Source organism: Triplophysa rosa, linkage group LG6, assembly GCF_024868665.1.
Source record: "Triplophysa rosa linkage group LG6, Trosa_1v2, whole genome shotgun sequence".
NCBI classification, from domain to species: Eukaryota; Metazoa; Chordata; class Actinopteri; order Cypriniformes; family Nemacheilidae; genus Triplophysa; species Triplophysa rosa.
The window spans coordinates 7,180,258-7,191,906 of NC_079895.1; the positions used below are offsets into that span (position 1 = coordinate 7,180,258).

Consider the following 11,649-nt stretch of genomic DNA (forward strand, 5'->3'; position numbering starts at 1 on the left):
CATTCCTCAAAATATCTTTTTTGTGTTCTGCAAAATATAGTAAGTAATACAGGTTTTTGAAATCACAAAAGGGTGTTTAAATTTTTACAGAAATATCATTTTTAATTTATTTATCCCTTTTAAAATACAGTTGAATGAGTTCCATTTTATTATTTTTAAGATCAAGCTTGACAGCCCAGACCACACTGAACCCTGCCTATTATGACCAACGATTACATAAATACCAACTATTATAATTTTTTCTGGTAAACTAGTTCTTTAACTCTCTTTTATTCAGGGACTTGATGTGTGGTACAATAAAAGACTCCTTTCCTGTCCCTTTTCATTAATGTTTTCACTCTCCGAGCAGCCTGCTGTTGCGCAGACCGCAATGTGGGGAGTCATATATTTAAGTTACACCAGGAATTGCGAGATGATGACAGCGACACACATGATCCTTATCCAGCCCCGCGCAGAAAGAGAATTCCACAGCAAGTGCGGAGAGGCCTGGCCAAGGGCCAGCGCGGCGTTCAGGGAGAGGCTACGGCCGGGAGTGGACGTGTGTGTGTCAGGGAACACTACGGGCCGATTGCTGAAGATTACCACATGGCTTCTCCTTGCTCAACACTTCCAGCTCGTCTTCCAGTCTGTTGAAGAGGAGTCTGCGGCCTGGCAGGGGTTCAGAGCTCCTCTTTGGATCTTCCTGTCGTCCTGTGGAACGCAACGAGACGATCTATCTGCCCCCTTCATTCCTGGCAAGCCCGGTCAGGAGCGGTGAGACGGATAAATCACAACGCCGTCGCATCGACTTCTCCGTTTCCAATAAGTTCATCTTGAAAGCAGAAACAGAAGACTGTCCCGGCGACACAGAGGAGCTGCCTATGGCCCCTGTGCAGTTCAGACTGGGTTTCTGCATCCGATTAGCACTAACAACAAACACTTGGAACACTGTGCTATTGTTTGAGCTAGTGACAGAAAGAGGGTAAACTGCTAGGCGACTCCCGGGCTGTGAAGATGATACAATAAGTGTAATAATGAGTCAAGAGGTTCCCTCAATGTAGAGTTTGATAGGCTATCACTAACCCTTCAGGAATTAATTAACTTGCACATCAAAGCTAACTCTCAAAGGGCACCGAGCGTCACACGGTACTTTGATTCAATGGCTTGTAATTTTTTTGTTTGCAGAGCGGATAGTAAGATGCACATAATAGTAATACACACACAGACAAATGAAGTAAACTTTACTCAGTTGTACGGTAAACTTTTAGGCTAATTAGCACCAATTAGCTCCAGAACAATGGTAACACTTTAGTATAGGGACCAATTCTCACTATTAACAGTTGCAGCATGGATGTTATTAAAATAGGCTGTTTATAAGTACTAATAAAGCACATATTATGCACGACCATATTCTACATCCCTAATCCTACCCAATACCTAAACCTAACAACTATTATATTAACTATTAATAAGCACCAAACGTTGTAGTTAGTGGTTTGTTAATAGCGAGAATTGGACCTTAAAATAAAGTGTGACCAGAACATTTAAGTACATTTAAAGGGGTAGTTCACCTAAAAATGAAAATTTTGTCATCATTTACTCACCCTCAAGTTGTTCCAAAACTGTTTACATTTCATCGTTGAACATAAAGCAAGATATTTAAAAGAGTGTTTGTAACCAAAGAGTTCTGGGGCACTATTGACTAACATAGTGGAAGTAATATATTCTGATCCCCCATAACAGGCTGGTTTAACACCTTCAAAATATCTCCTTTTGTGTTCAACAGAACAGGTTTGGAACGACACGAGACTGAACTATCCCTTTAAGCCGCAACAATATACTAACTTTGTAGGCATCAGGCAAATCTCTTTGTGGCACAAGTTTTCAAGACTATCTAACTGTGAGTGGTATAATGCCATATCTTTTATAATATCAATACTCTGTCTAATGCATTTTAACATCAAATTTAAAAACCCGCTTCCATAAAATTAATCTACACACTTTGTGGATAAACAGAATATCTCACATTTTGTGTTTCTTTTAGTGTCTTTAGTCAAAATTCTGAAATAAAACACAGAAAACCAATTTAAATAAATGTAAACCACCTGAGAAAACTCCCATACCACAGTTTGAGACCCACAGTATGAACTCATTCTGATAGTTATACACATATAATTCCAACACCGCTGTATATTTTCATGTTCTACGGGTATTCCAACAGTCTCCTTCCAGCTGTCTCTACACCTCATCGAAAATTCAAATGCAGACTTATAATTTCGGTTAAGTATAATGTTTATTCTTGGTCAGCTAATAAAATAAATTTAGTTCCATCCTCCGCATACTCTGTCTGGCGGTTTGCATGAATCACAGGTGGACGTGTGGTGTGGGAAATGTTAGCAGTTCACTGTGTATAAAGTCTGCGCACGCCACACAGCTATGACATGTCAAATATAACTTACTGTAAACAGTATACATTTCAACTGCTCATTTTCCAGCTGTCTTTAAATGGTGGCCCATTCGCCCACAGCACAAAGGAAATGAAAGTGTGCGAGAAGAATGCAAGAACAAAGTAAAAAGCTTATAACTTAAAGGCACAGTTCACCCAAAATGAAAAATCGGGGGAAACGTTTACTCTAACATGTACCCATGTTGCTGTGCATGATATAATACCGCACCCTAATATTTAACCATAATCCTCCTGTTCTTAAAAAAAGTAGATAATTCTTTAAAAAATTCAACATTTACACACCATCGTTTTGTTTAAAACCTGTATAACTTGTTTTTTTCCTTTAAAATACACAAAATGAGTCACTTTCAATGTACGGAAAAAAGCGCAGTGACAACATTGTTTCATTTTTCTGCTTGTTTCACAGACAAAAAAAGTTATACGGGTTTTAAACAACATTAAAGGGATATGCTTTTCCCCATGTTTTGCTCACCCTCAAGCAGTGTTGGGTGTAACTAGTTACTAAGTAATTAGTTACTGTAATTTAATTACTTTTCCCTTGAAAAGTAAAGTAAGGGATTACTCTTATTTTTTCTGTAATTTAATTACAGTTACTTCTGATGTAATTAAACTAAATACTTTGTGTAATATATGTGTGTGCAGAAGAGGAATTGACATCAAAATTCAAAGTCTAACTTTAAAATCCGTGCTTTAATGTATAATTCTCACATTTGTAATTAATAATAATACTTTATGTAGTTTTATATTATTTATTTGAATGAATTAAAAGAGCCGTTTCATGTCTATCCTTGAATCACTTAACTAATCAAGGTTGATGTAGGATATAGAAAGTAATTAGTAATAAGTAATAAAATACTTTTTGAAGAGAGTAACTTGTACAGTAATCTAATTACATTATCGAATGTGTAATTAGTAACTAGTAATTAATTACTTTTTCAGAGTAACTTACCCAACATTTACATTTCCGGGCCCGGTCCTCTCTCGTCGGCAGTCCCGTCGCTCGTCCTCTTAAGCTCCCTAGCTCCCCCGTGAGGAATGCGGGACCGGTGCGCGTACAGCTGATACTCATTATCACTCACGCCACCGGCCCCACCTTCCTGCCCCACGGCTCTCGTCCCGCCTTCCTCGCTACATACCCCCATCGCGCCTCACAGGCCGGGGGTACCACCGCGCCTGTGCTTACTCCCCCCCGGGGGGCCCCCCCTTGAGAGCCCCAGCGCCTGGGGGTACGCACCGACGAGACGAGAGAACGGAGCCTGGAGCACCCCGAGCGACAGGGACGAGAGAGGGGAGAGAGGAAAAAAAAATAGTCCGGTTCCCTGACACACTGTCGTTCGGTCCTCAGCCCAGCCGAGAGGCTCTTCCTCGCGGTGCTATGCGGTGGTGCGGGACGCTCCGGGGCAACCCGATCCGCCTCCTGGCGACCGGCGATGGCTTCCCCCCGAGGGCAGCCGGCAGCGAGTTGTCCGTTCCCTGCTCTTCCCCTTTTTTCCCGGTGGACAGCAGCAGGCTCCGGCCCACGGCAAGCGGCCCAAACTCCTCTGCTCCCTCCTCTACGGCCGCCACCCCACCTCGGCCCAGGAGCACGGCAGCGAGGTCTTCGTCCCCCGTCGAGCTCTCTCTCTCCGGCACCAACGCTTCGGGCAGCCGCTGGCGGACGTCCTTCGTCTGCGCTGCCCGAACTCCCCAGCACCGCGAGGCCGCTCGGCGGCGAGGGCTCTTCGACAGCATGCCCCTCCTTCCTCCCGGGTTTCGGCACCAATGTAGCAAAGTTCAATAAAACGGAAGGAAGGAGGCGGAAACTGGCGAACATTTAACACACTTTAATCAAAAATAAACAAACAATAACACGGAAGTAAAAGGCCGGCAGCCACCTCACGGTCGACTGCCGGCCACACAAACATAAATAAAACTTAACATTTCCGGGCCCGGTCCTCTCTCGTCGGCAGTCCCGTCGCTCGTCCACTTATGCTCCCTAGCTCCCCCGTGAGGCATGCGGGACCGGTGCGCGTACAGCTGATACTCATTATCACTCACGCCACCGGCCCCGCCTTCCTGCCCCATGGCTCTCGTCCTGCCTTCCTCGCTACAACCACGTATCATTTTACTTCCAAGCGATAGAATGGGAGTGAACGACTTTTTGAAGCTTGTTTTTCCGGCAAATGACGGAACTTACGACACGCCTGCATCATTTACAGGAAAAACAAGCCTCAAGTTCACGTGCAGCAGAGGGATAACGGAAGCTAGACATAAAAGTTAATAGTGCTGTCAATATGGATATTTCTCTTAAACAAACGCATTGATTCGCTTCAGAAGACCTTTGTTAAAGTGATACTTCACCCAAAAATGAAACTTCTGTCATCAATTACTCAACAGTTCTGGGGAACTTTTGACTACCATTGTTTTTTTCCTACTATGGTAGTCAATGGGTGTTGAGATCTGTTTGGCTATAAGCATTTTTCAGAATACCTTTCACCGTGTTCACCAGAACAAAGAAATGTATCCACATTAGTGTTGTCACGATACCAAACTTCGGTACCAGTAGGTACTAAATGTGACAATACTTGCATTTCCAGCTATCATTTTGAGCGCTGTTGAACAGATTATGAAAGACCTCTGATTGGCTATTGTGTTTCAAACTCATCTGATATGTCTTTGAATGGCTCCTTACCGAGCGCTTGCGCAACCAAACCTGGAAGCGCTTGAAATGATCATTGCATCGCACTCTCTACCGAGCGCTTACACAGATCCACACGGAAACGTTTGAAAGTCTATCAAAGTAAAAATCAAACGCTTCCGGGTTTGGTTGTGCAAGCGCTCGGTAAGGAGCCATTCAAAGACATATCAGATGAGTTTGGAAACACAATAGCCAATAGCCAAGTATTGTCACATTTAGTACCGCCTGGTGCCGAAGTTTGGTATCGTGACAACACTAATCCACATTTGGAACAACTCGAAGGTGAGTAAATGATGACATAATTTTCACTTTTGGGTGAAGTATCCCTTTAAGACCACAGAGCCGTGTCGAGCAGTTCTTTGATAAAGGGTGAGTAAAACATGGGGAAATTTTGTTTTGCCTCTGAAATATCCCTTTAAGGCGAGTTCTGCCTGCACGTTTTCCTCACACACACACATTTGCTGTGGCACTTTGCCTGGAGTATGCATTACACCAACAACCCTTTCTTTATCCTAATTCAACTGGGATCTGGAACTCTCATAAAATCACACATGCATTTTTCTTTATTATAAATAACACATTTAGGAAGTCTTCAGCACATGTTAAAGATCTACTTGACATTTCTTTTAGGGCTATAGAACCTTTTTTTAATTGAAAATAATTTCCTCTGGGCTTGGCAACAGTTACCAATGACTAATGATGAGGTCAATCAATCAAACGCCAGCCCTTCGCTGATATGCCATATGCTTTTAATGCCATATTAAAGACTTACGGAGATATCTTCTACGCAGATGAACGTGTGGTGTTACAGGGTTCTTCAATAACATCAGCAGAGACTTAACAATGCTACATCAGAGGAGAGAAAAAACTTTGAAGGACCCCGTCCACACTCATGGACCGGATGTGATGTGATCCTTATTAACCCCAGACACTCGTAAGAGAATGAGGCGGATGTCTGAAGGGGTGTCCGACACAAGCGATAGGCCAAAGCTGAGGAGATGAGATTGAAAGAATAGAGCCTTCGAGAGGGCAGATGAATGCAGGAAGCTACCACTTTCCACATCATTCTGTTTTCACACCATTCTGCCACCATCTCCAGCTCGGGCCGACACTAGAAACATGGCAAACAGACTTGAAACACAGCTGTTCTTTACAGCACTTCTCATCTATTCACTCCAGGGCACAAGTGTACTTCAGACACTCCTCACAACTCTACCTTGGCCAAGACGTTCAAGGTCTTGCCAGACACGCAGCGTTGTCCAAGATTCAAGCCTGGAGTCAACTCTTTTAGCTTTTAAAGAGTTATGCTTTTTCACTTGACAAATAACCCAAGTTTGACGTGCAACAAAATATCTTCATTTATAACCTCTAGGAACATACTGGATTTGTGAAAAATATTCAAGTTCATGCAGCTGTGCCCACACAAAAACTTATTGCACTGGACTTAGCACTGATGCATTACGCTAAACATTTATTTTGGTCCCGGCTAAGTTTATTGATATTACACATACGTAGTCGTCGTCCTTACTGTGGAGGAACACTCATTAAAACTTTTTCCTTGATAGCCATCTGCATTTTCAAGTCCCCCCCCGTCCGGTTCATTTACCATGTCGTTCAAGGTCCTTCTTGTTAAAATCTCCCGCGGAATTCCAAGGCTAAACAGCCCTGATTTAGGTTGGGACAAGAGGAAAATGTGTGAAAATGGTGCGGAACAGCAGGAAAGGAACATGAAAGTGACACGGTCGACCCAATCTTCAGAAGCTGATGACCGTGGCCCAAACCAGTCTGAATAATCTGAATGGACCATCTTTTTTCCTCTTTTCACTAAACTCTGCTTCTGACTGCTGGCGCTTCTCATTGCACACAATGGTAAATTCACTAAGACCATTTATTCTTATGCAAATGCCCTCGACTGGGCATTGCATTAAATTTAACACATACACGCCACACACTTTTTGGGAAAACAAGACACACTCTGCACTTTTTAAAGCCACAAACTTATACTTATAATACCTTTAATCCTTTGCAATGTTTGGGTAAAATGTTAATGGTATTGCACATTATTTGACAAAGTAAACAAAACAGTGACAGCAATACAAAGTGTACACAGTCTACACAAAATGTCTCACGGTAAAACCAAAACATATCTAACGATCTTTACACTATATTTGGACATCTGAATTGGCTTCTTAAGTACTTTGGTTAAGCATGTCAACAGAAAAACCAAAGGAAAGTCCACAAAGCATCTATGAATGCGTGTAACTAGTGTTGTTGAACATCTTAGTAAATTACAGAGAAGCGTTATCAGTCAAAAAGTTTGCATCTGACAAACAACCAACTGTTCAGTGCCTCTCACAAACATAACTTTTAAAGCAACAATTACTTTGTCTGTTCATCAGTATCACATTTTCAAAATGTGGTTCACATTTAAAACAAGATAGGTGTAAGGCAATACGATGCAAGACAATGATTAGGCTACAGATTGTTTAGCACTGCTTGGGAAACTTTACAAGGTTTGAGTTGTCCCGTTAAGAAATAAACAAAGTTATAAAAGTGACGCGCACACATACACGATACGTTCATATTCACAGTAAATCATAACGAAAACACATTCTTACCTCTTTCGCTGTCGCAAAGTTCGTCAGAAGCTCAGCCGTCCAACGTGCATCCGAAGAACAGCTTACTTTTATTTTTAAAAACGCTAAAAGTTGCTTGTATGCTGTCACGAAACTCCATCGGCGTCCTATTTTCGTTCGCAAAAGCAGAAGCTTGGAGCACGCGAGAGAAACGACATCATTCACTGTAACGATGAAGCGCTACAGTTGCATCTCGTAAACTTTGGCGATCCATCACACGCATTGACTTGAAAAGAGTTGTTACTCGGACATTAAACCGCAATTTGCCCGTCTACACGGCGGATTGGGCGACAGAAATATACCCTAAACAAGTTTCTTAAATCGTCAGTCGTGACGTTGGGAAGATCTGTCGGGATGATTTGTTTTCAATCCGATATCTGCCCTCGTCTGTATCTTCACTTCTCCCCCCAGTCTCTTTTAGCGCTGGGCCACTGGCTTCACCAGATGGGCCGGGTTTAATGAAACCATATTGTAGGTAGGGTTTTAAGAGGAGTTTGATTTCAACTTTCACCGGTGATTGGAAACCTCGTAAGAACAGTTCATGCACGTTTATTTAAACGTTGTGCAGTTTAAGGGTGAAAGTTAATGGTTACATATTTAATTGGCAACATATTTCTATTTGGCACGTTAAATGTATCAAACTTTGATTTGCTTTGACGTAAATGCAAAACTCAAAACTTAAGGAAAACCAATTAAGATTTTTCCTTTATGCAAATGAAGTCTTCGTGGCGTTTGTGTGTAGTCAATTTTATTATTTCTATTATTATTTATTTAGAACAATTTTTTACCAAGGAATCCATTTTAATTACTGCACCTTGCTGGCTCATATATATATCGGCATGAGTCAATAAATTATTACATAAAATATTTGTTTGCGATTTATTTTGAACACACACTGATTGACGCTGCACTTGATACCTATTGAGAAATGTTTAGGCAAACGCTATACAGCGACACCTAGTGGAGAAAGAATAGTTTACGTATATAACTTGGTGTCACAACAAATATTTAAATATTTTGCAAAACGATCCTGTTCTCAATGTTAACAGCCGAAACTACTTTAACCCTTTGAATTAAATATGTTCTAAGGAACTGCCAACATGGCGATTGGGAAGTCTGCTCAGTACCCAGAGAAAAATCACACAATTACATTGAGCCAGAAAACACATATTGTAGATTGTGTCCACAAAAGGGAAGCTATTGTCACTCGGGTGCATCATGCTTGAGTGCTAAAGCACACTCACTGCTTTTCTTGTCCATACGTAAAGGGTTTTCCTCACAAGCCATTTGCCTTGTTCTCGTGCCAGCAAGCCCCAAGGGCAGGAATGTTAATGAGCAAGTTGGTCCTCTCTGAAAATCACTCTCACTAAGTTCAGAAAAGGCATCTAAGGGTGATTTAAATGTAAAGAAATAAATATTCAAAGAATCTAAAGGTTAAAAATCTAAAATATTCAAATAAATAAAAAATCAAAATGATTTATTTTTGCAAGAGTTGTTTCGAGAAGTACAAAACACTAACTTTAGGCATTGAATAAAACATTTGGTTATAGGCTATGTTGAGTTAAAAAAAATGTGCACCTGTGTGAAAAAAATACATGTTTAAGTTGGTGATATATAGTGATCAAAATATTTACTATTACTAATTCTCTATTCTTTCCAATTTCAGGAATTTCCTTCAATTTGACAATTCATAGCAATTATTAACAGCCCAGTGAAGTTAATACATTAAAAGAGAAATAAAACTTAATAAAATTATATAATTTATGTAACTTGCATGAGTTTTTGTGTGGCCTACATATCAAATAGATATTGAATAAGAGAGGTTGGAGGGTTGAGTTAATGAACAAAACTTTAGTGTAGGCCTACCTTTAAAAATATAACCAACATGAAAAGCCCACCAAACCTTACCTATGTCTTTATGACTCTTGACATTATAAAACATTTACATTACATGACATTTTACAGCATGTAATTCACACAGGCCTGCACAATTGAAAAGTATTTACACAGTCTTTTCAAGAGTTTCATCATTTAAAAGCGATTCCTAACCATCTTTAGATCACTCTTTACTCAGATAAATCCTCCTATGTATGGCTCCATGACATTCTAACTTAAGTTTAAATTAACTCTGTGTCATTGTGAGATCTGACCAGATTTATCCAATGCCAGATTACCCAAGTAAAGAGAAAATGTATTGGGTAGCGACACCTATGAAGACAACTAGATAGGGATAAACATTTATTTGAAATGGCTTATTTGGTACAATTTAGAAGCTCGAGCACTGTGGAGATAACGACATCTAGCGGCACATGAACTCAAATTGAGTCCAGATGTTCTTAACAGAACAAACGGTAACACCTATTTTGCAAACCTTTAAGCTGTGTATAAAATCGATATGCTAATATATTAAATCACACGACAGCTTGTTACTGCTGCAAACCATTTTACACGCTCTTGCTCATAATCTGCGTTTATAAGCGTTTTACGTCAAGCAGTTACGCTCCTCGTCACTAGGAGACGCCAAATGCACGAGACTGTAGGCCAGAAATTTAGCCTACTTCTGAATTCTTTTGTTGCACCTAAAATACCTTCTAAAGCACGTAAAATGTGGGTAAGTCATAATCAGCAGGTTCAATTTTGTTTCACAAACGCATTATGTAACATAAAATAGTTATGTATGTTACTGTTGCCCATAAAAAAACTGAAACGTGAGCTCAGACCTCTGACTTGAGGACGAGTCAAAATTCAAATACTGAGTGGACGCCATTTGCTCTCTTGGGTTAGAAGAGTTAAGAGGAGCTAACATTGTGAATGAAACTTTCCCTGTGTTTCGGCTAAATCTTGATGGTTGCTTTGAAGATTATTTAATGTTATTTATTTACTTGCAAACGTAGCTTTGTATATTGTGTTTATTGTTGGTTCTTGCAAACGCTAATGCTTCCCCATTTGTAAATGCTGTTGTTCAGGCGTAACTTATTCCTCAAAATGTTAAATGCTGCTGTTTAGAAAACGTTGCTTTTGCTAGGTTTAGGCCCTTTTTTTGCCTTTTACTAGTTCATGTTTTCAGTAGACTTGCTTGTTTTTGGAAACACTGAGATTTATGATAAAACATCTTGGGGAAATGATATTTAGATTTACTTATAACTCATGTACTGCAAATATTTACAAAACTAAACTGTTTCATAGAACACAACACATACCATGTTATTTATTCTAACCATTTGCATTAATCCTTTGTACAGTTTTTTTAACAGTTCATCATAGATGTACTGGCAGCCAGATCCCAAATCAGTCTTTTTATGGGAATAAATGGTTGAACGCATGTTGTGGTTGGTCATGCTGGTGGAGTATTCAGATGGAACTCCATTATGTCTAGACTTTCTGTGAAGCGCACATTAATACCCATCATTTTTCAAGGCCTTTCGATGTTATCACAAAGCAAGTCTAATGTTATCACGCTGAAGTTTCCATTAAACTAATGGAGAGGCCATTCAGCAGGTGGTGATTGGACTGGTTTGTCATGGGATAGTTTATATTGTTTGACCAGCATTGCCACTTCAAAGAACATGAAAGTTGGGAGGTTTACAGTCCCCTCCACTGACTTCGAGCCTGTGGGTTAGATTGTGGCTTTCTTATTTGTTGTAGGCAGATTAGATGTTGCTCTTTATCATAGTGTCAAAAGATGTCTCGGGAGCATTAAAATACTATTTTCTAAAGATCTTTTTGCCGGCACATTATCAGTTGTTCCTTTCAGTTCTGTTAGGGCCCAGAAGAGAATTTAAGTTAGATTTCAGTTGTTTTTAAGTACAAAGTACTTTGTTTCAAATATTTCTCCTATGTTAAAGTATTGGACCAAAACAAACATGAGCTATAGCATTAAAGAGATAGTT

The 11,649-nt window shown here is 40.2% G+C and overlaps 1 protein-coding gene across 1 annotated transcript in view; it reads right to left on the reverse strand.

Moving 5' to 3' along the window:
• gli2a (GLI family zinc finger 2a) overlaps nucleotides 1–8,162 on the reverse strand; it is an 82,291-nt gene extending 74,129 nt beyond the window's left edge. The window contains exon 1 of the mRNA XM_057336715.1: nucleotides 7,742–8,162. The gene's annotated coding sequence lies outside the window, so the exon portion shown is untranslated. The remainder of the gene's footprint in view (nucleotides 1–7,741) is intronic.
• Nucleotides 8,163–11,649: the final 3,487 nt, after the last annotated feature.